Genomic DNA, 26,947 nt, shown 5'->3' on the forward strand with positions numbered 1-26,947 from the left:
CCTATGAATTATCTACCTAATCCATTCCATAAGACTCTATTTCTTAGCCAGTACCAAATGGTTTTGATGATTACTGCTCCATAATGCTAATTGAAATCTGGTGCAGCTAGAACATCTTCCTTCATATTTGTTTTCATTAATTCTCTTGGTATTCTTGATGCTTTCTTCTTCTAGAAGATATAATTATCAATTTTTTTTACCTCTATAAAATATTTTTGGTAATTTGATTGGTGTGGCACTGAACAAGTAAATTAATTTACATAGATTTTTCATCTTTATTATGTTGGCTCAGCTTGCTCATGAGCAATTAATAATTTTCCAATTGTTTAGACTTTTATTTGCGTGAAAAGTATTTTGTTATTGTTTTTATATAGATCCTGGGTTTGTTCCTTTGGGTTTCTTCAGGAAAACTTCCAAGTAGTTTTGATTGTCTACACTTATTTTAAAAGGAATTTCTTTTTTTACCTCTTCCTGCTGGATTTTGTTAAAATATATATATATATATATATATATATATATATATATATATATATAAATTCTAATAATTTATGTGAGTTTATTTTATATCCTTCAATGTTGCTAAAGTCTTTAACTATTCAAATCATTTTAGTTGATTCTCTAAGTATATCATTATATTATCTACAGAGTGATAATTTTGCTTTTTCATTGCTTATTCTAATTCCTTTGATTTCTTTGCCTCTTCTTAATGTTATAGATATCTAGTACAATATTGAAAAATAGTAGGGATGATGGGCAAACTTGCTTCACCCCTGATTTTAGTGGGATGGCTTTGAGCTTATCCTCATTACAGATAATGCTCACTGATAGTTTTATATAGATACTATTTATCATTTTAAGGAAAGCCAATTCTACTTTTTTAGGAGCTGTTTTCTTCAGTTAACTTGTATATCTCTTTTTCAAGGAATTGTTTTCTTCAATGAATTTTTGTATATCTCCTTTCTTTTTTGTGCTTCCTTTAGCAAGCTGTTGTCTTTTTTCATGATTCTCTTGAATAACTTTCATTACTTTTCTTGATTTTTCTTCCATCTCTCTTATTTGATTTTTTAAAATCATTTTTTGAACTCTCCTAGGAAATCTTGTCCATATTTCTCTTTGAGGCTTTACATGTAGATGTTTGACATTGTTGTCCTGTTCTAAATTTGAGTTTTGAGTTTCCTTGTCACCATAGTAATTTTCTATGGTCAGGGATTTTTTTTTTTGCTCATTTTCCAGTCTATGTTGTGATTTTTAAAGTGAACCTCTGCTTCTGGAGTAGAAGAAACATTGTCCAAATCTTCTTGTGCCTCGAGTTAGTTTCCTGGTTACTGGTGTGCTGCCCCAAGGCTTCTAGGCCTGCCAGGAAACCCCATGGCCAACTCACTGTTTAGCAGAATTGTTGAGGTGGTACCTCAATCCTCACTTGATCTGTCATGGGAATAAGGACCTTCCCCTGACTTTACCTGATATTACCTATCTATGCTCTCTTTTTACTCAGGAGCATTCCCTACAATCCTTCTAAGTTATCTTGGGTTTAGAAAACATTTCATCCCACTTTTTGTGGGTTCTGTCACTCCAGAATTCATTTTGAGATGTGATTTAAAGTTATTTCTGGAGGAATCAGTGACAATTCAGGCAATTTACTGCATTTTCTCCTCCATCTTGGCTCTACCTCGTGCCAAGATTTATATAAATATGTTTTCTATACTGGGGCATAGAGCACATTCAGGGAAGACTAGTACTTCTGATGGGAAGGTTGTTCAATCCTTTTCAGAGCAGTTCTCTGCTCTTGGTGTCCACCCAATCCTCCTCATTTTCACCTGTGACTCTAAAAACTGTAACATGCCCAGTGGCAACATCCTAGTAAACCATTTCATCAGAAAGGCTGAACCAAGTTGTGTAACCAAGTTGTATCTAAAACTATGTTGGGGAATTAGGAGGGGTATCTAGCCCAAGCATATGAAAACTTCTCCTGGTGGAATGAGTGGCTGAGAACAATGGCCATGAAGGCAAATTCAGTGGGCATTGTAGCGTGCTTAGAGCTTGGTTAGACTCTGTAAATGCCATGATTATCTGCTGCATCTTGAATCATCACCAATCATCTTCAGTCTGTTTTGCCATTGGACTGTGATAATTCTGGAAGAGGTCAGTGAATTTGTGCAACTCTGCCTCACTTCAATCCAAATTACCTATGAATCAAGACATCTCTTTTACCATTTCTACTTATCTCAAAGTCCTTTGGCAAAAGGCAAGTGACAAAACAACATGTGTAAATGCATTGGAAGTTTAGTTACAACTCTGCACAAGGGATCATCTTCTCAAAGGAAGTGCCTTCTGGGTATCTGAACAACCTTATAAGGCTCATACCTTGCATGATCCTGATGTGAAGAAGAGATTAGAAAAGATGCCCTAAAAATTGTCTGCTTACTCAACTCTGGCCGGATTATCACAATAGGGAGGGCTCCCATCTTTGTGGTGAAAACACAAAAAATGTACAAAAACTTCTGCAAAATTGATTCCACTCATCATGAATATATGGAATATGTGCACAAATGTAGATAACAAAAAACTGAATAGACCTTAAAGATGACTAGCTCTTGTGAGAAAACTCAGCAGGTGTCACATCCAAACAGCAGTTGTGAGTAAAACAAAGCTGGCAGATTAAAACTAGCTTAGTGAAATCAGAAAAAAAAATTACATGTTTTTCTGAAGCAGCCACAATGAATGAAGAAACTGGTATACTATGCTATACCATATATATATATATATATATATATATATATATATATATATATATATATATATATATATACATTATTACATATTTTAATATATCACTTTATATTAATATTAATTATATATTTAAATATATTATTTTATATTAATTATATATTGTATATTACATATATAATATACTAACTAATATATTACATATATATGTGTACACACATATGGTATAACATGCTATATCATGACACTGGTATAGGTTTTTCAATCAAAACTAATCTAGTCAACAAGCTTCTATACCTACCAAAAGGACTATGCAATTGCCACTTGTGGGAAAATTCCATACCACCATCACCGGTATCTATTCCAACCATGATGAACTCTGTTGAGTTCAAAGAAAAATTTTATGAAGACTAGGAGACCCTTGTCATCAATGTGCCAAAAGAGGACAAACTTATAATTTTGGGGTGAATTTTATGTTAGAGTAGGCTCAGAGTACCAGACATAGCAGGGAGTCCTTGGGAGGAATGATGTTGCAAACAGCAACAGCAGTGGTCATTTACTATTGAAGACTTGTGCATCTCATGACCTTCTCCTCACCAGCACTCCATTTACCTACATGAAATAAAACTTTGTGGATATACCTTCACAGCAAACTTAGGCATTTAATAGATAGTGACTTTATGGAGGAGAGACAGACAAAATATGAAAATTTCTGGTTTAGAGGGTTGAACTGGTCATAGACTTGTGGTCTCTAAGCTAAATATTTGCTTTCAACAAAAGTGTCATCCCCAAAGCAAAAGGACTGCCAGAAGAATATATTAGTGCACTTTTATGAGTGCCAACAGTTTGCTGCTAACTGGAGGGAAAGTTGAGCCAAACACAGAGATGGATGGGAACAGTGGAGCAGAAAAGGAGTGGGCAGTTTTCAGTGATTTGGTGTACAGCACTGCATTTGCTCATCTGAACTCTCACAAACGTCAAGACTGGTGAGATGAAAATGAGGGAGAAATTCAGAAGTTGTTAAGTGAAAAATGAGAACACCACAGGTGTGCCAGCAGGATAGTTCACCTATCTCTTAAGATGGCAGCATTTAATTTCATCAAAAGTACAAGTGAAGTTTAGGGAGATGCAAGATTCTTGGCTCCAGAAGAAGCAAATGAAATTTAGTTTTATGCTGGCAATAGCAATCCAAAGGGCTTTTATAAAGCCTCAAAGCTTATTTAGGGGCCAAAGACTTATGATGCTTCTCAACTACTTAGTGCTAATAAAGATAAAAACACAATCCTAGAGGAATGGGCTAAACATTTCCATAGTGTTCTCAACAGACTGTCATGATACAATGCTTAAGTCATTGACTGTTTACCTCAGATTGAAGCCAATTCCTTCCTAGCTAAGGAGATTGTGACCCACCTGAGAGTGGATGTGGCTTCAAAAGAGGCCAAGGAATGATTGATGTGGTGTTTGCTGCCCAACAACTCCAGGAGAAATTCCAGGATCCCACAGTAGGTGTATATATGATATTTGTAGATCTGACCAAGGCCTTTGATACTGTAAGTCATAAGGACTTATAGAAAATTGTCAAAATTTGATTGCTTGGAGTTCATCAGTATTGTATTTCAGTTTAATGGGGGGCATGTTTGTTCAGGTTCTAGATATGGTCAGGTTCTAGGTAATGAATGAAATTAACATCTTCTCCTTGATCTGGAGATTTTAGAATTTAAGAGCACCAAGAAAAAAACAATTCAAATATGATGGAGGAGTTGCAATTAGAGTCATACAAGACCTAGCAGTGATCACGTTTAAAATACCATAAATCTTGGAACATTATGTATCAAAAAAGCAAAAACAGTAGAGTTGCAGCCAAAAGTATTATACTCATCAAAGTTAAGTATAATCCTGAATGGGAAAAAAAAAAGATATTCAATGAATTGTCAGACTTTCAGAATTTTGTGGCAAAAAGAAAATTTGACATATAAGTTCCAAGAGAAATATCAGATAAAAATCAAAGTTTAATTTTAAGGGACTCAATAAAAACAAACTGTTTATACTTTATATGTAGGAATTATGGGGCAAATAAACTCCAGTAAAATACTATGTACCTGGCAGTAACCCAGTATTTGAGTGAGGCTCAGTAAACAACTGATCCTGTAGAATTATGTTGTGCTAATAGAATTAACTTGTACAAAGAGAACTATCCTGTATTGACACCCATGGTTACCTCATATAATCTAGAGGTTATGCTACAGATATTAACATATTGGAAACATATCTTGTATAAATAGGATGACCATTACCACCAACTGATTTACTGACACACAATTAGCATAGTTAGCATACCTTGCTTTGAATCCTTTCCTTTAAAAGGTCATACTTTTCCTCTTTTAAATAATAAATTCTGCTGGGTAAATTAGTCCATTTGTTAGAGCATTATAATAAAGACTTTCCCCTTGATTTGAAGATGGCCTGAGCTTATGAATTCTTTACAAGTGATTTCCTACCTTCCTAACTTGTACCTTGTGTAAGAGGGTATAAAAATGTTCCAAATTTATTAAGAAATAAGGGGAGGGAATAGAATGAAGAGGGTTATGAGGTAAATTAATGGAATAAAGAGAGGGGAAGATGGAAAGAAAGTGTCGGGGGAGAGGAAAAGGGAGGAATCCTTGGATTCCTTGAGATAAAAACCCTAGAGTGCATAGAAATAAAATTTTCCTTAAAATGATAAGTATCATCTATCCAAAACCGTTAGCAAGTATAATATGTAATGGGGTTAAGCTAAAAGCATTTCTTAAACTCACCATACCAACTTACAAAAGAAACTCAAGAGGCTTTGAGAGAGGTTGAACTGGCTTTATCCAATGTGGTTGAAAGAGTCATCAAAAACCCTTGGAAATATCAGATTTTGGTACACAAGAGGCACCCACAGCAGTCCTTCATCAAGGAGACAGTGTGATAGAGTGGGTGAACCTCCCAGCACAACCAGAACAAAGCCTTACTCTTTACCCAGTGCTTGTGCCTAGAATTTTATTAAAGGCCATTAAGCAAGCAATATAGTTCTCTGAGATAAGACCTGGCAAGATATACACCTTTTATACTAATACACAAGTTAATGTGTGCTGAAACCATCCCAGAGTGGCAAATTTTATTAGCCATGGCTCCAAATTTTACACACAGGTCTCCATTAAAGATAACCAGATTGTTACATAATTGGCGATGGATTCTTGAAGAAAAGGTTTCTAAAGTTCCTCTTAAAGGACCAACTATCTTTACAGATGCATCCAAACATAATATTTGTGCTGTATACCCTCGTGACCTAACTATTAAGAGAGTAGTCAGAACTCCTTTTCAGTCCACTCAGCAGAATGAATTGTATGCAATCATTTTAGCTCTTATTTATTATCCAGGAGACATAAATATAATATCTGATTCGGCCTATTCAGTAGGTGTGGTACAAAGAATTGCAACAGCCCAAATAAAATTTGTAGCCTCCAATATATATCAACTCTTTAAGCAAATAAGAAAGCATCCAGGTAAGATTTATATCTTGCATGTCCACTCTCATAGTAGACTTCCAGATCCTATTTTTGATGGTAATTCAAAGGCAGACAGCCTTCTAACTATGTTAGTCAATACTCCTTTATTTTAAGAAGCCCAAGAATTTCATTCTAAATATCATCAGGCTGTCTGAGCTTTACATTTACAATTTGGAATAACAAGAGAAGAAGCTAAGAGCATAGTAAAACCCTGTCCAGCTTGCCTTCCTTTCTAGGCTCCTACACTCCTTCTGGGGAAGAGCCCTTGTGGTTTGAGACTTAATGAAATTTGGCAAAGGGATGTGATCCATTATAAATCTTTTGGTCGTCTGTCTTTTATCCACGTGGTGGTAGACACCTTTTCAGGATTCACTTTTGCAATATCAGCAGCAAAAGAGACAGCCCGAGTGGTCACTGAATTCTTTATACAAGCATTTGCAATTAGGGGTGTGCCACAAGCAATAAAAACAGACAATGGACCTACATATACTTCTAAACATTTTGCACACTTTTGTGCACAGTATAAGATTTTCACATACCACTGGCATATCTTTTAATCCTCAAGGTCAGGCAATAGTAGAGAGAAGAAACAGAGAAATTAACACACTCCTCCAAAAACAAAAGAAAGGGGGAACCACGGGTAACCTTAGAGAACTTCTAAATCTAGCCCTTTATACTATTAACTTCTTAATATTTGACAAAGATGCACTGGCTCCAGCAGACAGGTTTTATAACCCACCTGAAGGACAGTGTCCAGTGCGAGTAGCCCCACTTTCTTTAGATAATCACCAGGTCATGTGGAGAGACCCAGAAAATGGTGAATGGAAGGGACCTGATAGGTTAACTGCTTGGGGGAGAGGATTTGCTTGTATCTCTACAGATGGAGAAGGAATCAAATGGGTGCTGACGAGCCATATTCACCTTGTCCATCAGAGAAAGACAGAGCAGACCCTTGAAACGAAGGAGAAAACCCAAGAAACATCGAGTGGTTCTGTTGCTGACTGTACCCACCACTGAAAGAGCCTGACAGTTATGGCATTTTACTCATGGACATCAAAAACTGTTGCATTTTAAAACCCTCAGGAATGGATTCTCTGAGACATCATAAGACTGTTGTAGGACTTAAAAACCCTCAGGAATCATTGGATTCTCTGAAACATGATAAGACTGTTATAGGACTTGAAAGCCCTCAGGAATCATTGGATTTTCTGAGACATGATAAGACTATTGTAGGACTTCAAAACATGTAGGAATCATTGGATTCCCCAACACATAAAAAGACTGTTGCAGGATTTCAAAAACTTGTGGGGATCGTTGCATTCCCTGACACCTGAAGCAATGGACAATAGATTGGTTTTGGACTATTTCTTGGCTGTTGAAGAAGAAGTATGTGTGACTGATGTTTACATATTCTTCTTCTAGGACTTCTGGAAATCTTTTACAAGACCATGTTGATTTATATTGTTTGTTATATCACTACTTGCATGTTCAATTCATGTTTGTTATACCTCACCAAGCCTGCACTGATTGTGGGGAGAGTCATCACTAATAATCTGTGTGTTATTGCTATGTGCCATATGTGCACATATGTGCCAATATGTCCCATATTGATGGGTTTGTGCACACCTGTCTCTAATAAGACCATTCAGCCCAGAAACCAGCTAGCAATCCCCACTTCCCTTTGGGGCTTTTCATCTCCCTTTCTGAGATGTCAGGGGGATGTAATCACCTCCTTTTTGGGGTTCTCACCTCCCTGAAAAGTCAGGGATGGCGTGACCACCTGTGTTCTAAAACAAAAGAAAGCCGGAGATGTAAAAGGCTAGAACTGAGCAGATGCACTTAAGATAACCTAGTACTTAAGGCTAATTACCAATTGGACAATTCTCTATTAATATATGCTTGGAGGATGACCCTACTCAACTCTGTGCTGGCTGGATCTGTGGGTGTGGACAAAGAAGGGCAAGAGAGATCAGAGGGTATAGTAGGACAAGCAGGATCATTCTTTGGTGGTAGAGAAAGAGAAAGGAGGTGTGGAGATTCCTGTATCTAATCCCCTGACAGTGACCCCAAAAGACCAAGAATAAAGACTTTTACTTATCCTGACTCTGGCTGATTCTAAGATATCTAGGGTACTAACATGGTCAAAACAGTTCGTCATAGTCTGCGTATAATAAGCATTTATGCCTATTGTGGCACAGCATCTTATGATCTCCTATAAAGGAGCATTTTTGTATAGTCCCCATATAATTCTTCTGCAAACCTCATTGGCATTTTCCTTAGCCAGATGTCTGGTCATTATTTCTGTAGCTGCATTTTCTCAAATGGTTCTTGTGACAGCTGTTTGCAAACATCCCACAAAATCTGCAAAGGGTTCATTGGGACCTTGCTCTATTTTTGTGAAGGCTTCTCCTCAATCTTTTTGTCCGGGGAGGGAACCCCAAGCTTTTGTTGCAGCAGTGGCGATCTGTTCATAAGCTGTTGTGGGGTAATTAATCTGTTCTGAATTCTCCCCATACTGACCTTCATCTGCTAATTGGTCAAAAGTGACTTGTACATTAACTCCTGTTTGCCTATTGCATCTGGCTTGAATCCTACATAATTCATGATACTCTGAAAGCCACAACAAGTTTTGTCCAGGTTGTAAATATGTCATTGCTATGGATTTCCAGTCACTAGGGGGTTAGGATTTCATAAGACAAATTATCTAGTAACATCTTAACATAATATGATGTAGCTCCATAAAGAGTGCAACCTTTTTTCAAATCCTTAATTTTTTTCAAATCAAAAGGAGTGTATCTTTTCCTTTTTCTGACCTGAAGAGTCAAGCTCTTCAATCACAGGGTATGCATTTATAAAATCAGATACATCCTTTCCTTCATTTTTTGCCTTAACCAATGTCTTTGTAATCTTGTCATAGGCTGCTTCATAGGAGGTCTTGAATGTGTGACTACCTCTCCCCCCCCTTCTCCCTCCACCCATGAAGGGTTAATTGAGGGAGGTAGGTCAAGGGACAGGGAATGATCTAATTTCTCCTGATGTGAACATACTCAAAGTTGTACTTAACTCCATTCTTATCTGATTTTCATCCTTTTCACCTAGTTTAGTTGGCACCTCCCCCTCCTGCTCTTTCTTCTTTTTCCTTATTCTAACACTATAATTTCCTAAAGCCAGTTGTAATAAATTATATGTATTAAGTGTGTCTTTGGAAATTGAGTTTTTATTGAAGAATTGACAAAGTTGCTCTCCTACTAATTTCCACTTCTCTAGATCCAATTCTTTTTCCATAGAGAACCAAGGAGATGTGTACTGTACAGTTTCTAAAAATTCAGTGATCTGCTCCCAAATTATAATCAAGCCTTGGCTTTTCATAACCATGACAATGCTCTCTACACAATTTCCTTGAAGAGAAACAGAAGGCTGTTTTCTAAACATCTGTCCTATTTTAGCTGAAATACTATTTTAGCCCTTTAACAAAGTTTCCTTTTTGTACTCACCCTAATTTCTGGGTCAGAGATGAAAGTTCTTGGCCCCACGTTGGGCACCAAAATGTAATGTTCTTCTCTAAATTGTATTGTTCTCTGAGAGCAAGTTTCTTGGGGGGCTTCTGGAGGAAGCCTTCATTTCAGTTCTGTGTTATCACCCTGAATGCAGCCAGGAGTCCAGATCCTTTATTGTCTACTTCAAAATAGCTGGGTTAGCTTTCTTAGAGGCCTATCTCTCTCCTTCGTTCTGAGAGCTCTTGCCGCTAGTCCTTTGTCTCTTCCAGCTTCAGCCTCTAAGTTCCCTCTGAATCCAAAACCTCCAGCCAGCACAAAGATGGAAAGTGGAATGACTCTGACTTTGCCTCTGAGAGTGGGATAGTGGGCTTCTGACTTGTGAATCTCCTGAAGTCCATCCTAATTGAGGCTCCTAGCTTATATATGCTTTCTAAATGTGTGAACTCTAATATGTGAACTAATATATGAACTTTCTTAAAGATGTGAACTCTCTTAAAGGTGTGAATTCTAAAAATGTGAACTAAGTACACTTAGTCTCAATCAATTCCAGTGACTTAGCACCTTGTTTCAAGTTCTGGCCCATGACACTCTTCCATTTATTTGGAAAACTTTTACATGGTATGTTTTTTATTACTTTGTCTGATTCTCCCTTTTAGAAGATGTGAGAAGTAGATAGTCATTTGGTTTCCACAGTTATGAAAATTAAATTGGAGAAATGAAACAAATTAGAAAACTAAAACCCACAAGGACATCAAGGAATAACCAAGGGTGAAGGTTATCTTCCCCCCAGAAAAGCTTCTTGAGGACAGGGACTGACTTTTTTAATCAGGAGTGATGGCCTGAGATTTGAAAATAATCTTTTGTCTTTTGTCTTCAGCCCTCCTCTTTTACCTTCCCCCTTCTAAAATATAAGCTCTTTAGGAGCAGGGACTGGCTTTGTATATAGCGTGGAGATTTGTGCTATATAACTTCTATAACATCAAATTAATGGGGAATCACGACAGGGACTTGTGTTTCAGGATAGGAAATAAAATGCTGCCTTTGGAGTCCCAAAGGTGTGTCTATTTACTTATGCACCCTTTCTTGCAAGAATGTAAAATAAATATATATTTTTTTAATTCATCATAGAGTCAGTGGAGTTCTTGGCAAGATTTTTTGTTTCTTACAAATGAGGGTTCCTTAGGGATTCAGACATGAGTTCAGGGTGCCCCTGTTGAATCATGAGGAGATGCATCCCTTGTGGCTTGGCTCTGGCATTCCCCCACTTAATAGACTGTCTAAGGTCCCAGAACCATGTTGGTAAGTAAGGCTAATGATGAATCCACAAAATCAGGAAATAGAATAAATTCTGCAGCAACCAGACAACTCTAGGCACAGACCAAAGGTAAAAACACAGACTATCTAGTATTGCTTTTGGTGGCTGAGGTCATTTCATGAGGTCTGAGATATGAAACAGATTGGTAAAATGGGGAATTTAATGTCACCAAGGAATGGGACATACCTCTCCTATAGTCCTGGAAAAGGGGATGTCAGGAAATCTAGAGTTGATCTGGGTTCACTGAAGTGTGCAGATCTTCATGCTAGGGAGCATTTTTGTAATTGTATTCATATAGTTCTTGATTTTGCTTTGGCAGGTAGAGCCCCCAAGTATTTTATTTTGTCTATAGAAATTTTAAATGGAATTTCTCTTTCTATCTCTTGCTGATGGGCTTTATCAGTAATATATAGAAATGCTGATACTTGGTGTGGGTTTATTTTATATCCTGCAACTTCACTAAAGCTGTGTATTATTTCAAATAAGTTTTTGAATGACTTTCTAGGATTCCCTAAGTATCATCATATCATCTGAAAGAATGATAGTTTTATTTCCTCATTGTCTATTCTAATATCCTTAATTTCTTTTGTTTCTTATTGTTAACGCCAACATTTCTAGTACAATAATAGTGCTGATAAAGAGCATTCAACCTGATCTTATTGGGAGTATGTCCAGCTTCTCTCCATTACAAATAATGCTTCCTGAAGTTTTAGATAGATACTGTTGGTTATTTTAAGGAAAACCCCCTTTACCCCTTTGCTCTCTAGTGTTTTTAAAAGGAATGGGTGCTGCATTTTGTCAAAAGTTTTTTCTTCATTATCATATGATTTCTTTGGTTTTGTTATTAATACGGTCAATTATGGCAATAGTTTTCCAGATATTGAACCAGTTCTGCATTCCTGGTTTAAATGGTACTTGATCAAAATGTATTATCCTACTGATAAGTTGATGTAATCTTTTGCTAGTATTTTGTTTAAAATTTTTGCATCAATATTCATTAGATTGATCTGTAATTTTTTCAGTTTTGGCCTTTCCTGGTGTCATATTATTAGTGACATTATCAGTGTCATATTTGTTTTATAGAAAGAATTTGACAATGTTCCTTCTTTATGTATTTTTCCAAATAGTTTACATAGTAATTCTTTAAATATTATTTAAATATTTTAAAGAATATTTTATAAAGTATTCTTTAAATATTTGGTAGAATTCACTTGTGAATCCATCTGGCCCTAGAGATTTTTTCTTAGGCAGTTCATTGATGATTTGTTCAATTTCTTTTTCTAAAATGGGACTATTTAAGTATTTTATTTGCTCTTCTGTTAACCTGGGCAATTAACATTTCTATAAATATTCATCCATTTTGGTTAGATTGTCAGACTTGCTGCCACAGAGTTGAGCAAAATAGCTCCTAATTATTGCTTTAATTTCTTTTTTCATTGGTGGTAAATTCACCCCTTTCATTTTTGATGCTGGTGATTTGGTTTTTTCTTTCCTTTTTCTGATCACAACTTTTTTAAAATTGGTGTGTATGTTAAAATTGGAAACTTGAGTGTAAATTACATGAGCTTCCTATCTAAATTTTTTGATAGGCTATATTATGTCTATTTGTCTATCACTTATGAAAATTTTGAGATTCCTAATTTTTTGATGTTATTGTCATAATATTGAAATCTAAAATTGATAAGTACTATTGATGTGGATTATGATGTTGGGCAAAGAAAAAGGAATGATATGTCAGGCACAGAGAGAAATTTGGCAGAAAGAGGAGCAAGATGTTGATGCAGACATAGAGAGGAAAAGGATGTTAAGTTGACACCAAATGATGGGGTTTGAGGACCCCAAAATGATGTAGGTTATGAAGACACCAGATGATGAGAGGCACCAAAAGTTGGGATGCAGTCATGTGAAGAATTCACATTGGCCATTCTCTTTGGCAAAAAGTAGAGCTGTTTGAGAAAGAGGTTGCAAACAAAATGGATGCACCTGGAATGGTAAATATAAAATAGAATGGGAAAGCATGAAAAGGAGTTTTAATAATTAATGATGGAAAGGGCAAGTTCCTCAGTGGAACTTGCTATTTGCCAGGAGAAAGGAAATACCCCATGAGCTTGAGTCTTTCCCTTAACTGTCAGACTAAATCCTGAAAGCACTCTAAAAGAGTTAGCTAGGAGAAGAGGTGGGGTTCAGAAGCATGGTGGAGTTAGAGGAGATACCACATGGCATGGAGAAAGGAGAGGAGGAATAGATACGACAGGGTGGTGGGCCTTGGTGGGATGATCCAAAATGTGATGACTCATGGGTAGGTTTTGTGGGGAAAAATTAACCTCAGGGACATGACTGGGATTCCTGACAGGGCATGACTAGGTAAAACTGTGCAAGACTTTTATGAATGGTGTCTCAGGAGTTGAACATAACTTGGATTTCAGAATGGGAGACATCTCCAAAGGATGGGATCATGGAGCCAAACTGATCTCTATCAGAGAGGAGCAGAGTAATTATGTGTCACTAGCAGAATGGCATGGAATAATAAAATGACTCTAGAAAGGTTTTTGGCAAAAAAGGAGGAAACATGTTACAATTGGAGATAGTTTCATTCCTAGGTGAATGTTCAGGAACTTTTTCAGCCCTGTCAGAAAAATTAGCAGAGAATTCAAGGATTAATTATCCATCCTGTGTAAGGAGATTTGTGTAGACATTAACAGACTTTTATGAAGTAGAATGTTAAAAAAAAAATTAGCCAAACTTAAGGAGTTCAAAAAGCATGTGGAAACCAAATTATTAAAAGAGAAAGAAAAGGGGGAAATCATGAGAAATTTAGTTTCCACAGTTATATAAATTAAATTGGGAAAATGAAATTTAAGTTAGAAAATTGACACCCACAAGGATATCAAGGACTAATCAAGGGTCTTCTCCCCAGAGAATGTAAGCTCCTTGGGGGCAGGGACTGACTTTTGTAATCAGGGGTGGTGGCCTGAGATTTGAAAAGAATCTTTTGTTTTCTGCCTTTCACAACAGTTGTCTCCTTTTATTACACTAAAATAATAGCTCTATTAATTTTCCAGAGGAAAAATTATCTAACTTTTACTTATGCTTGAAACTGTTATAGAATTTACTTATTTTTCTTTAAAAATACATTCTATAGAATAGTATCCCAAAACTCACCAAGATTTTCCAGAAGAGGGTAAATTCCTGGAATTACCCAAATTCTTAGGTTTTCTTAAAATGATTAATCTCCAAACCTCCAGAATCTAACTTTTAACAGTTCTATAAACTTTGATTATCTTACATTATTTCTATCATTGCAATGAGGTCAATGAGGAATTCTCAGGGGGGGGGGAGTATCTTGCATGTTTCTTCCTCTTGTTTCTTATATCTGGATTTGTAGAGGGCCACAGATAGTGAGGAACCCTGGGTGAGTTATAAGACCCTTTAGTCCAGTAAAAGGAACCCTGCTGACTGTGTCTGGTTTGGCTCCCCATCCCCACATAAGGGTTCTCAGCTTTCCTGAGATGTCAGGGGATGTGACAACCTGTATTGTAATTAAAGCAGAGAAATACTAAGTGGCAAAGAGATATTTACACACAATAGCAAGTTGTTTATGTGGTCCTGCATGTATGGTATATAGTGCAGTGTGCTATAGTTATGTAAGGTTAAGGCTTAGGGAGAATTTTGAATAAACAGACTCCATGTTTGACCATCCATGTGAGTTCCACCCCTTCACTCCTCTTCTAAGATCAAAGACTTGGGCTGGTGCTGAGATTCTATAGTGAGCTAGTACAGACATATAAATCTCCTGCTAAAAGCTTAAAGTGGAAGATAGTTCCATTTACTGGGACAAATACTTCAAGTTTGAAACTTCATCAATCTTTCCTAGCATTCTATATTCTTTGGTTATAGTCTTTTAGAAGTTTTCTGGCTGACTGCATTTTCTCTTTTAGAAATCTTTCAGGGTAACAGAATTTACAAACCAACAAGATCAGAATGCACTGCCATAGGTCAGACACAACTAGTCTATATGAACATTTGCGGAAGCTTCTCTAATTTTGTGCATCTTGCCTCTCTTTGGGGCTAATTCAATTCTGCTTTGCTCATAGAACATGGCACCTTCTCTAAAAAGGGCACACCATGCCGGGGGGTTCTGTGCCAAGGCATATAATGGATTATAAAGTTCTTAAGAGATATCTTGAGAGTATCTTTGTTTTTTTTTTTGTTGTTTTTTGTTTTTTGTTTTCTGTCCACCTTATAAGTGCTTGCCCTGTGTGAGTTCTACCTACAATTATAAAAGGGTGTCAGGTATGTTCAGAGAAGACTAGTACATTTTACAAATACATAAAACTGGATAAAATAAGACAGAAAAACACACACAATTTTAAAATTGTAATTTAAAATCTTTTCTTTAGGCAAATTTTGAGCCCCATTTGTATTCTTATATATTTTAACATAAATTGAAACAATCTTTCCACTCCTGAATGTAATATATGTCTATTTCCAGCCCAATAAGAATTTTCCTAAGGCAGTGTCAATTTATGACATGCTATTCCCCTGGTCTCATGCCAAAAGACATTTTTTCCAAGGAGAAATACCATATAGTAACTCATAATTTTTCTCTACCCTGGGAGGAAAAACTGATATTAAATCACCCCACTCCCTGGGACAAATCAGATATCTCTCTACTTCCCCAATTCCTGGGTCAAATCTGAAATCCTAGAAAAATTAAATCTAGCCTAAATTTAAACAATCCAAACTCTTAGGAAAAACAAAACAAAAAAAAAAACAGAATCACCCCAATTCCTGAAGAAACCAAATTTAACCCTAAACTTTCCCAATTACTGGGTGGAAACCTAAAATTTGTAGGGGAAAAAAGCCCCCAAATCCTCTCTTTCTTAGGAGAGAACCCCTTGCCTGGAAGCATTAAAATTCAAACTTCAATCTCCTCAATCTCTGGGGCAAACCTGAACTCTAAACCATCCCATTCCTTGGGAAAAACCTAAAACTCGATACAAATCTAAAAAAACCCCAAAACTTCCAAATTTCCTGGAGCATTTAAAAAAATTAAAAACAAAACAAAACACTAAACCTTTCCTGACTACATAAGAAAAAGGAAACAAGAATTTGTTGCTATTTTATTTTTATCTTCATGGCTCTAGCTCTTCATGACCTCATTTGGGATTTTCAAATCCAGAGATACTGAAGTGATTTGCTATTTCCTTCATTTTGAGGATAAGGAAACTGAAGCAAGTAGAATTGAGTGACTTAATCATACAACTAGTATCTGTAGCCAGATTTGGGCTATGGAAGATGAAACCTCATGACTTCAGATCTGGTATTCTATCCACTGCACCACTTGACTACCTATTGGGATTATTTTACCCAAGACTAATTTAAGATTCCTCTTGGGGTGAAAGGCTAGGAGTTTTGTTCCAGGAGCCTAGGCCAAAGAGATGGTAAAAAGAGATAAAGAGTATGCCAAAGAGTACAAAATATACGTCCAACTTGCTTTCGACTTGGCCTTGATCTAATCATAGGGAGAAAAGGCAAGATGAAGGGTGTACACAGAACAGGTAACAGATAACTTTTTTAAAGCATTATTGCTCCATTTCTCTTAATTTCATGCCTCACTTTCTTGTGTCTGAAGCCCAGAAATGAGTTTCCATCCTCTACTGGTATGTTTATGTGACCTCCTCCTGGAATATTTAGAGTATCTGGTCTGACAGTTATCCCTCAGTAATCACTGAGGTTGTTCAGGTCAGAGGAACTTTAGGCAAGTGGATTCCCCACACTTGGGGATGCACTGACTAATATAGCCTCTTTTTTATCTCTTGGCTTAAGGACCTCAATTCTACCCTTTGGGATATTCCAATCAAAGAAGTGGAATCTTCCTTTTTTAAAGTCTTCCTAGCATCTTCCATTTTCAAGTCATCAGAGGCTTCCAAGGACCTGCCAAGGAGATTTAAGCTGGAATTTCCACTCTCTACAACACAGGAGTTTGATTAAGGTAAGCTCCCAAATACCATGAAACATTGTCAGGACATTTTGTTCCTTTAGGTAGTCCAGTAAAATTGCAATGATTGTTCCAAAATTGTATGACATCACTATGATATTCAGAAAAATAAATCTCCAGAATATGAGGTTAAATAAGATCAAAAAGATTAAAATTATGAATTGGAGATAAACAAGTGGCCAAGAGGAGGAATGGCTGGTTTTGGAATTAGAGGATATGTGTTCAAATCCCATTTCTAGTATTAACTATGTGATCTTGGACAAGCCACTTATTTTTCATCAACCTCATTTTTCTAATTTCTAGAGCTGTGGTCCTAAGATCCCATGACATGACTCTCTGAGACTTAATATTCTCAGACCAATCACTTGATTTCTCTAGTTCCCATCTATATAAAATATAGTGGCTACAGTGATTCCATTCAGCAAACAATGATTGAAGGGAGACAAGAGGGCTGAACTTGGAAATCTGGGGCTCATATGCATAAAGAATTAAATCAGTGGGAGCCAGTAAGGTCAAAAGGAGAATAAGTGTGTAGTGAGAGGAGAAAAAGGCCAAGGATTGTCCTTGGGGAACACCCACAGCTTTTTGTCCAGATTATCCTTCCCCAACCCACCTCCTCTTCCAAACTTCTCTTGCTGTCTCCAAGGCACCCTCATCCTGCTTGAACTTCAGCAAGAGCCTCAATTTCCCATTTTCCTTTATTCCATATAGCCAAGAATCTGCCCGACCTTGTCATTTCAATCTTTACTGTCCCTTCTCTCCAGTCACAGTTAGCCCTTTGTTAAGCTTGCCACCTAGGTTATTGCAACAGTTTCCTGATAGTTCCCTCTGCCTCAAGCCCTTCCCCATGGCAGGATACCCTGTAGAGTTCTGCCTAAATGTTGAGGGCCTGAACTCTGGGGAAGTATACTTGAAACAAGGATGTTTACTGAGTGGTATTGATGAGATGATATACTATGTATATACTATGATTACTTAGTATATACTATGTAAACTAGAGAAACATCATGTCATCAATCAGACTGAGTTAATACCTTGTTGTAAGTATCCTTGTTTCAAGTAGACATCTCCAGAGTTCTGACTCTTTATACCTAAGTAATTTGCTTTAAATATAGACCATACTCCTCAACCATCTGCCTTAGGAAAAAGAAAAACTCTTCTGTTTAGCACTGAATGCTCAACCCAGCTTGGCAGAAAGCTAGCTTCTTTTTTAAAAGCTGTTAAGCACCCCAATTCCTCTCTCTTCACTCAGTGCAGATGTACACACACATCCACACACACACACACACACACACACACACACACACACCCCCTATGTCCAAAGTGGCCTTCTTTCTTTTCTTCACTCATAATATACTCTCTGACCTGTGTTGGTGCCTTTGAACTAATTTATCACCTCCCCCTTTTCAACTCACTCTCTCCTCACCTCGGTCTCACAATGTCTCTCCTATAAGATGCAACTCAAACATTATCTTTTGCTTGAAGCTTTTCTTGCCCTCCCTCAAATTAATAGTGCTCTTCATTCCAAATTACTTTGGATTTTAATTACTTTGGATTGATCTATATCTATATATGTGTTGTTGATTTTTGTCCTCAGGGTTTCTTGCCAAAGCAGAAAAGATGGCTATTTAAATTCAATCTGAGTCAATCACGACCCCAGCAATGATCACATGGGGCTTGGCCTGGGACCTATTGGTGGATAATTAAAATCAGATTGGTTTTGGTTTAAGTCTTCATTATTATGAAAGAAATCTAGGCATTAAACTCCAAGATTTCTTGGGAAAGTTCAGAGGTGCAAAAGAGAAAAAAATGCTTTTTAGTGCATCTCTAGATAAGGATATGACACCCTATCTGGACAGAGGGAGAGAAACAGGGAAGCAGAGAAGGAGGCAGAGTGGGAACATTTCTTCTCTTCCTTCCCTCCCTCCCTCCCTTCCTTTCTTCCCTTCCTCCCTTTCCTCCCCTTCCTCCCCTTCCTTCCTTCCTTCCTTCCTTCCTTCCTTCCTTCCTTCCTTCCTTCCTTCCTTCCTTCCTTCCTTCCTTCCTTCCTTCCTTCCTTCCTTCCTTCCTTCCTTCCTTCCTTCCTTCCTTCCTTCCTTCCTTCCTTCCTGAGGTTGTCATAAAGGGTGCTACTAATACTCATGTTGCAGGTGGAAGCAAAATATGGAGACTTGCCATAGCAGCATTTCTGAGCCAGGCACTGGGAACAGAATGTATTTTCCACCTCCACAGGCAAATCCGGAAGTTTCATTGAATGCTGTAAGTTTTATTCTTAGTAGGAAAAATAACCCTCAATTCATTGTCATATCTAAGATGCTAAGTGTTTAAAACTTTTAAGGCTGAGAACAAGAATACAGTAGAAAAGTCACATGATTATTTAGCAAATGAGATAATAAAATTGTAACCATAAAAATGTATGTGTTTTTTTTTTTCCTCACCAGAGTCAGGTCATTCATCATTGGGGATACCCAGTTGAAGAGTATTATGTTGAGACTGAAGACTCATACATACTTACCTTTATAAGAATTCCCCGTGGAAGAATGGGCAATGATATGGCAGGTATTTGTCAAGTCAAGGGGATACAGGCTTGAAGTTCAGGGATATGGATTTGAATCCCAGCTATGTTGTTTACACCTATCTTGGCAAATCACTTCTCTTGAGGTCTGTGTCCCCTCTTTCCAATGGGAAAATCCTATTACTAACATGCTGAAGGTCTCTTCCTCTTCTAACAATCTCCAATACAGAATCAAGAGATTTTTTTTGGCTGAAGGTCTTGTCTTCCATTTAGTGAACCTGGGTCTGGAGAAGGATTTGGAAGTCAACCAAAGAATGGAAAAGGATTAGAAACCTCATTTTTCTGAGCCAGATTTACCAGTGTCTAGGGCATAGAGACAATGAGATTCAAGGAAATGAACAGTGAGTGGCTACCCAAAATATAGGGCAAGTTGATTTCCCAGGTCCTTCTGGGTACTCTTGCTAAGAGTGACTGACAAATATTTTATGTTGGCAATAGGAGGTTCTTGTCCACAGGTCTTTGGGAGCATGTCTAATATTTCTTTGAAAGTTTGGAGCTCCCAGAATAGAGCCAGTCAGCTGACTGGTTACTCAGCAGACACCCATGGAGACACAGCTTACAATTGAACTTGTACAAGTTGAGTAACTCATTTCACTGTAACTCATTTCTCCTGGGTTTATTGTAGTTCTTCTTCCTTGAGTTTGTCATTTCCCTGAAGACTGTGGTCTTTGCCTAATTGGAGGCTCTTCCAGATAGAACTCTGTCCAATGACTAACAGAAATTGATAGCCCTGCTAGTGAATCACAGAACCACAGTTCTAGTCTCAGCTCTACTATAACAAGTTGGGTAGCTTTAAATGAGTTCTTTTGTGACTTGTTCTCCTTGACTATCAAATGGAGCAGCTAGGAGGTACAGGAGCTCTATGGACCTGAGTTTGATTCTGCCTCAGATAGTTATATTTTGTGATTCTGAGCAAATCATTTAAACTCTTCTAATTTACTCCTCAATAAAATGGGAATAATAATAGCACCAATATTACAGAATTATGAAAATCACATTAGGTAAAGCATACAATAAATTGCTATTTTTATTATTGTTTACTTAAACTAGTCTCAAAATTCCCTTCCAAATCTACATTAGAAGCTCTATTTTAGTTTGTTTTTAATCTTGATACGGCTAGAATTTTAGAGGAAAATCTTGGTAATTTCAATCACTTAAGAATGTAGCACTGTCTACCTGAGCTTAGTGTTTTCTGTATGCCTGTTTCTGATTAGCTGAATAAAATCCAACATGCTTTGTTCATATGGGAACATCAGATGCTCTAAGACTGAGGTGAACCATCCGGTCCTCCTGACATTAAATCTGCAAATTCATAGTTCAGGAAATATACTTTTAAACAAAATATCAACCTCCCCCACCAATGACCCAACTTTCAGGTTCTATAATCTGTGCATATCCTTGGGAATCTAAAGCCCACAGGTCCAAGAGAAATATTGAATATCAAGGTAGTCAAAATATGGTTGCAGGTACTCATGAAATTTCCCTTTCGGCTCAGCGGCCAGTGGTGTTTTTGCAGCATGGTTTATTGGCAACATCTATCACCTGGGTCTCCAACCTTCCCAACAACAGCCTGGCTTCATTCTAGCAGATGCAGGTTTTGACGTGTGTATGGGAAACTCTCGGGGAAGTACCTATTCACTCAAACAATATTAAACAATTATATCTTATCTTTCAATTTCATTCTGTGATAACTCTTTGAAAGTTTTGCCTGGTAAAATCACCCAATCTTGATGAGGTTCTACTCTGGTGTCTGCTTTTCTATAGCATTTTGGCTTTACTTCTAGACCAGTTGTCTCAAACTCACAAAGCAACAGCTCCCTGCAGCTAACATATTGACTTAGAAAATCACAAGTTAACATTATCTATGTTCCATTGTATTTTTATTTATCTTAATAAGCATTTCCCAATGACATAGTCATCTGGTTCTGGCTACTTTGGGGAATTTTTCTAGCATAAGACTGATACATCTGGTAGGCCACCAGAGATAGAGATTATTTGAAGAATTTCATTTTTTATTCACACAAAAAGACAAGAAAGAGATGTGATTGGTCACATGTTGATATCATAGTCCTGATATAAATATGATTTTGTGGTGGTTATTTTTCTTTTGGCAGTTTTGATGAAATAGCTCGATATGAACTTTGAGCCTCAATTGACTACATTGTGAAAAAAACTGGGCAGAAGATATATTATGTGGGCCATTCGCAGGGCACCCTTACTGGTATGCTTAGAATGACTGGAGTCTGAGAACTTCCACCTTGACCTTCCTTCTTGAAGGAGGGAGAGGGGGAGAGGGAGAGGGAAGAAGAGGGAGAGGGAGAGGGAAGAAGAGGGAGAGGGATTGAGAGAGGGAGTGCTCAGTGAGAAACTTGCTGCTTATTTATTAGATGTAGTGGGCGATCCTAGCTAACCTCTGAGGTCCACCTTAGAGAATTCTTTCAGTCTGTGATTCTCCCATTGCTACAGGTTCAGTGAGGAAGATTTCTATGTATGCTGTCCAAGTTGCTAAACACTCCCTCATGGTTTCAGGTTCACAGTTTTTCAAGGTCTTTCCTTCAGAATCAGAGGGCTCTATAGAGGTCTCCTAGTCTAAACAAGTATCCTTTTGTCTTTCAGGCTTCATAGCATTCTCCACCTTTCCCAAGGTGGCTCAGAAAGTCAAAACTTTTTTTGCTTTGGCTCCAATGTTTTATGTTCAACATATCAAAAGTATCCCATTACAGCTGATTTTTAATCCGCGTCAGCCATTGTTTAAGGTAGTAATTTTTTTTTTTTTTTTTTTTTTTTTTTTTTTGTCAAATTGGAAGTGAATAGGAGATCAGTGGAAAAGTAGAGCTTGGGTAGTGTGAAGATTATGTGGCCCTCAGAATAAATGAACCCTAAAATAGCTACACAGGAAGTGGAGAGGGAAGAAGACATTCTTTTTCTCTGCAAGACTCCAGATCTATTCTACTATCTCAGTAAGAAAAGAAATCTCAAAATCAGGGGCAACTTCAGAGTTAACCCTGTCTAATTCTTACCCATATACTAGTTCTGAGACTCTATACTTAAATTATTTTTGACAAATTATTCTCTCTCTCTGGACTTTGGTTTCCTGGTCTGTAATATTGGAACATTGAACTAGAAGAATCTCCTAGGACCAGATGGGGGCAAGAACTAAATAATGGGTCACTTTGTTAAATTAGGGATTTTAGCTCTTTCTCTCTTAACTTGAGCTAATTATAGAATAGCCAATTTTTAACTACAGTTGTCCCCGTTGTCTGAACTGTGCTCCTTCTTCACATCTACCTCTTAAAATTCTGACTTTCCTACAAAGTTGACCTCCAACTGTCCTGCTAACATGAAACAATCCCTGGTTCCCTCAGGTTTTAGGGGATCCTTCCCCTCCCATTTGACAGATAAAAAAACTGAAGGAAACAGGATTAAGTGACTTTCCAGGGCTACCCAACTAGTAAGTATCTGAGACAGGATTTAAACTCAGATTTTTTTTTACTTTAGACCTAGCACTTTTTCCACTATGCCATCTAGATATCCCCCAAAATGAATGTAGCCCATAGGAAATGAGATGTCCAAATGACACCATCCAAATGTTGAATAGCCAAGGCATCATGTTATGTAAACATGAGTTAAAGGAAAGAGATTTTCTTGGAGAAGAGAAGAATTGGGATGCTGGATAAGCATGATTGTTAAGAACTATGCCTAAGTGTGAAGGGGCAGGGCAATTCTCCAGAAGCCCCCACAGCTGTGAATCATAACACCCCTGAAAGAATTGCAAATCAGCCTTTACTGATGCAGATGCTGCTTGTGGATTGGGAATGAAATAAATTGGAGGCAATAGGGAAGAGGAGGAAGGTAGTCAAATAATGCAAATGCCTCTCTCAGTCTCCTTGTATCATTATCATCCTCTCTCATGAAGGGATTTATTCCTCTGGTAAGAATTAGATCCCCAGAAGTCACTGGCAGGTTGCTCCCATAAAAAATGGCGCCCAAACAGGGACACAAGAAACAGAAGCAGTAATGAGCTGTTCATGAGTAGGATCCTCCTAGGAGAGTTCCTTTGGGAAACTCTATGGGGAAGGAAAGGGAGAAGAGACCCAGTAAGACTTTTTCAATTGGGGTAATTGAGCCAACACATCCAAGGTCTGAGCCAGGAGACTGATGAGAGACTTATGAAAAATGCCTACTCTGACTACAACTCTTCTCCATTTGTCTGAAAGTTTGGCTCCATTACATCTCATAAGATTCCACACCTGCTGTAGTGTCTCATCCTGCAACCATCCAGAGGAAGAGGATGGAAAAGCCTTTGACAATGCTGTTTGCATTTCTTAACGTGGGGACTCAGATAATGGCAGCTGCACAAACTTACTGACCATGCTGTTGGGGAAAAACAATTGTATTACTATAAAACAAAAAAACAGGGAATTGTTGAGGATCAAACCTAAATGTGAAGGGACAGGTTAATTCTCAGAGAGCCTCCACAGTTGTGGATCATAATACCTCTAAAGGAATTGCAAACCAGCCTTTACTAATGCAGATGTTGCTTGTAGATTGGGAATGAAATAAATTGAAGACAAGAGAGAAGAAGAGAGAGAATGCAACTGCTTCTTAGTCTCCTTGTACCATTATCATCCTCTGAAATGAAGGGTTCTATTCCGCTGATCAGAACTGGATCCCAGCAGCCACTAGCCAGTTGCATCCTTTACATTTGATAACTTCAATCTGAAATTCTTCATTGGAAAGAAGATTAGATTTATTTTTGGCACCATGAGGCAAAATTTAAATTGGTAGCAGGAGCAGCAGGGTGCAGTGGAGAAATAAATGCAACCTAATGAAAGTAAAAATGCTAGAATCTGTATCTTGCCATAGAGTTTGCAAAGCACTCTTACCTATCTATCCATCCATCCATCTATCTATCATCAGTCTGTCTATCTAGTTATCCATCCATCCATCTGTTCATCCATCCATCCATTTATCTGTCTGTCTATGCAGCTACCTATTGAAAGAAAATCTCTGATCCTCACAACAGCCCAGAGAGAAAAGGTGAAATTGTTGTCTTCTGCCGATCCAGAAGATGTCTCTGATTTAATTCCCCAAATCCTCAGCAAAATTTACTACAAGACTCTGCCTAACTACAATCATTTGGATTTTTTGTTTGGTATTGATGTACCCCAAGAAATTTACTATGAAATAATTAAGATGATAAAGAATATCCTGTAAAGATGGTATTGGTGGTCAAATGACCTTCCCTTTTCTTAAAGTTGGTTTGAACTTATTTTCTCTTCTATACCATGGCTCTTAAAGGGATAGTGGTTCTATTTTCTTCATTTAAATATACTGAAACTGACAAAAAGAAATGATAAAGGAAAAAGGAAACGTTAAAAACTGACTGAGATTAACCCAGAAGTTAAAGAAAGTTAAAGCTAGTGAGGATCTGAGGTGGGATTCAAATTTAGATTTTCCTGATTCCAAATCCAGTTTTCTACCCAGAGCATCAATAACCCCTGGATTAGTTTAAATCTGACCTTATGCACTCAATAGCTCTGATTCTGGTCACTTAAGTTTTTTTATTTACCTAAGTTCCTTCTTCTGTAAGATCAGGACAATAACACCACTGATCTCTCATGGTTTTTGTGAAGCTCAAATGAGATAGTATTTGTAAAGCATCTTTAGCATAGTGCCTGACATAGAGTAAATGATTTCTTCCTTTTTTCTTCTTCTTTTTCAGAATAATAGCCATTTATTTTTCAAAATACATGCAAAAAGAGTTCTTAGTATTCATTCTTGAAAAATCTTATGTTCCAAATTTTTCTCCCTCCCTCCTCTCCCCCTTCCCTAGTTAGTAAGTAATCTAAGATAGTTTAAACATGCACAGTTCTTCACTACATATTTCCACATTTATCATGTTGCACAAGAAAGATCAGAGGAGATGCTTTCTTAATGATCATCCCTTTGTTAATATCTCCCATACTTAAAGTCATCACATAGTCTGCTTATCCACTTTTGAGAGACATTGTCAGGAGCTTTTTGGTCCCTCTTAATTCCTGCCCTATTCTTGGATCTCATGGGCCATAATGATTATGGTCCTCCACATTGTGTCTCCTACCAATACAAGCAAGAATGGCAGGCAAGAGGCATGAGGGTATCACATGATGATGGGGCTGGGGAACTGCTGTTTGTTGCCATTTCAGTGGCTGCCATATTTATGTCTGTTTTGTTTCTGGTTTTTCCCCCACAGTTTTTAATGGGTGAAAAGGACTTTCTGCCTAACACTGCCCTCAATAAAATTTTGGCCACTACAGTATGTGACAATGAAATAATTGGTGTTGCCTGTGGTAAAGTCATCTTCAGTCTGACTGGGTTTGATCTAAAGAACTTAAACATGGTATGAGTGTTTCCTTTTCCTGTTCTCAAATATTAGTGCCATGTCATACTTAGCACAAAAGTGATGCTAAGCTATTTGGTTTTTCTCTTAAAAACTCTAACCAGTTATGGACCCCAATATTACCTGTTCTCTAGACCACAGATGATGACATCTCTGGAAACTTTTCTTTCTTAAATGGATAAACCCAGACTGATTCACAAGACTTTCTTTTCAATCTGAGTCCTCTCAGTCTATGCCTCATATCTTCAAAAACCAAAAAATTTATATAGTGCTCTAAGGTTTGTACAGTACCTTACAAGAATTATTACATTTAGTTCTTTATTTTTTTTTTTTTTTTTTTTTGCTGAGGCAATTGGGTTTAAGTGACTTGTCCAGGGTCACCCAGCTAGAAAGTGTTAAATGTTTGAGGCCAGTTTTGAACTCAGGTCCTCCTGGTGCTCTATCCACTGTGCCACCTAGCTTCCTCATCTCATTTAATTATTGCAATTTACCTTGATAGACAAGTATTATTATTATCCTCATTTTAAAGATATAGAAACTGAGACTAAGAGAGGTCAAGTGTCTCACTTAGGACCAAATAGCTAATTAGTATGTATGGTAGGACTTGAATCTAGGTCTTCCTGACTCCAAATGTCATACTTTATATGTATATACACGTATGTATATATCTATATCTATCTAATATTAGCAAGAGTATTGGATATATACATGAATCTACCAAACAATTCCTATTTATCGTCACCTGTTTTTATTTTTTAAGTGTATGCTCTTGGGCATCTTTTTTGTACATGTGTCCTCCAGAAAATCAAGGTACTCTATAGGGTAGTACTCACATCATGAGCCCCCACCACTATGTATATTTTACTAACCCTCCAGAGGATCTATGTGTTCAAACAAAAGGCAGTGCTGTAAGTATAGTG

General features: G+C 37.4%; 1 pseudogene; it reads left to right on the forward strand.

Annotated features, from left to right (window-relative positions):
- Nucleotides 1-19,281: 19,281 nt before the first annotated feature.
- On the forward strand, nucleotides 19,282-26,033 carry LOC141553034 (gastric triacylglycerol lipase-like; annotated as a pseudogene).
- The last annotated feature ends 914 nt before the right edge of the window (nucleotides 26,034-26,947 follow it).

Source organism: Sminthopsis crassicaudata, chromosome 2 (genome assembly GCF_048593235.1).
Source record: "Sminthopsis crassicaudata isolate SCR6 chromosome 2, ASM4859323v1, whole genome shotgun sequence".
Taxonomy (NCBI): domain Eukaryota; kingdom Metazoa; phylum Chordata; class Mammalia; order Dasyuromorphia; family Dasyuridae; genus Sminthopsis; species Sminthopsis crassicaudata.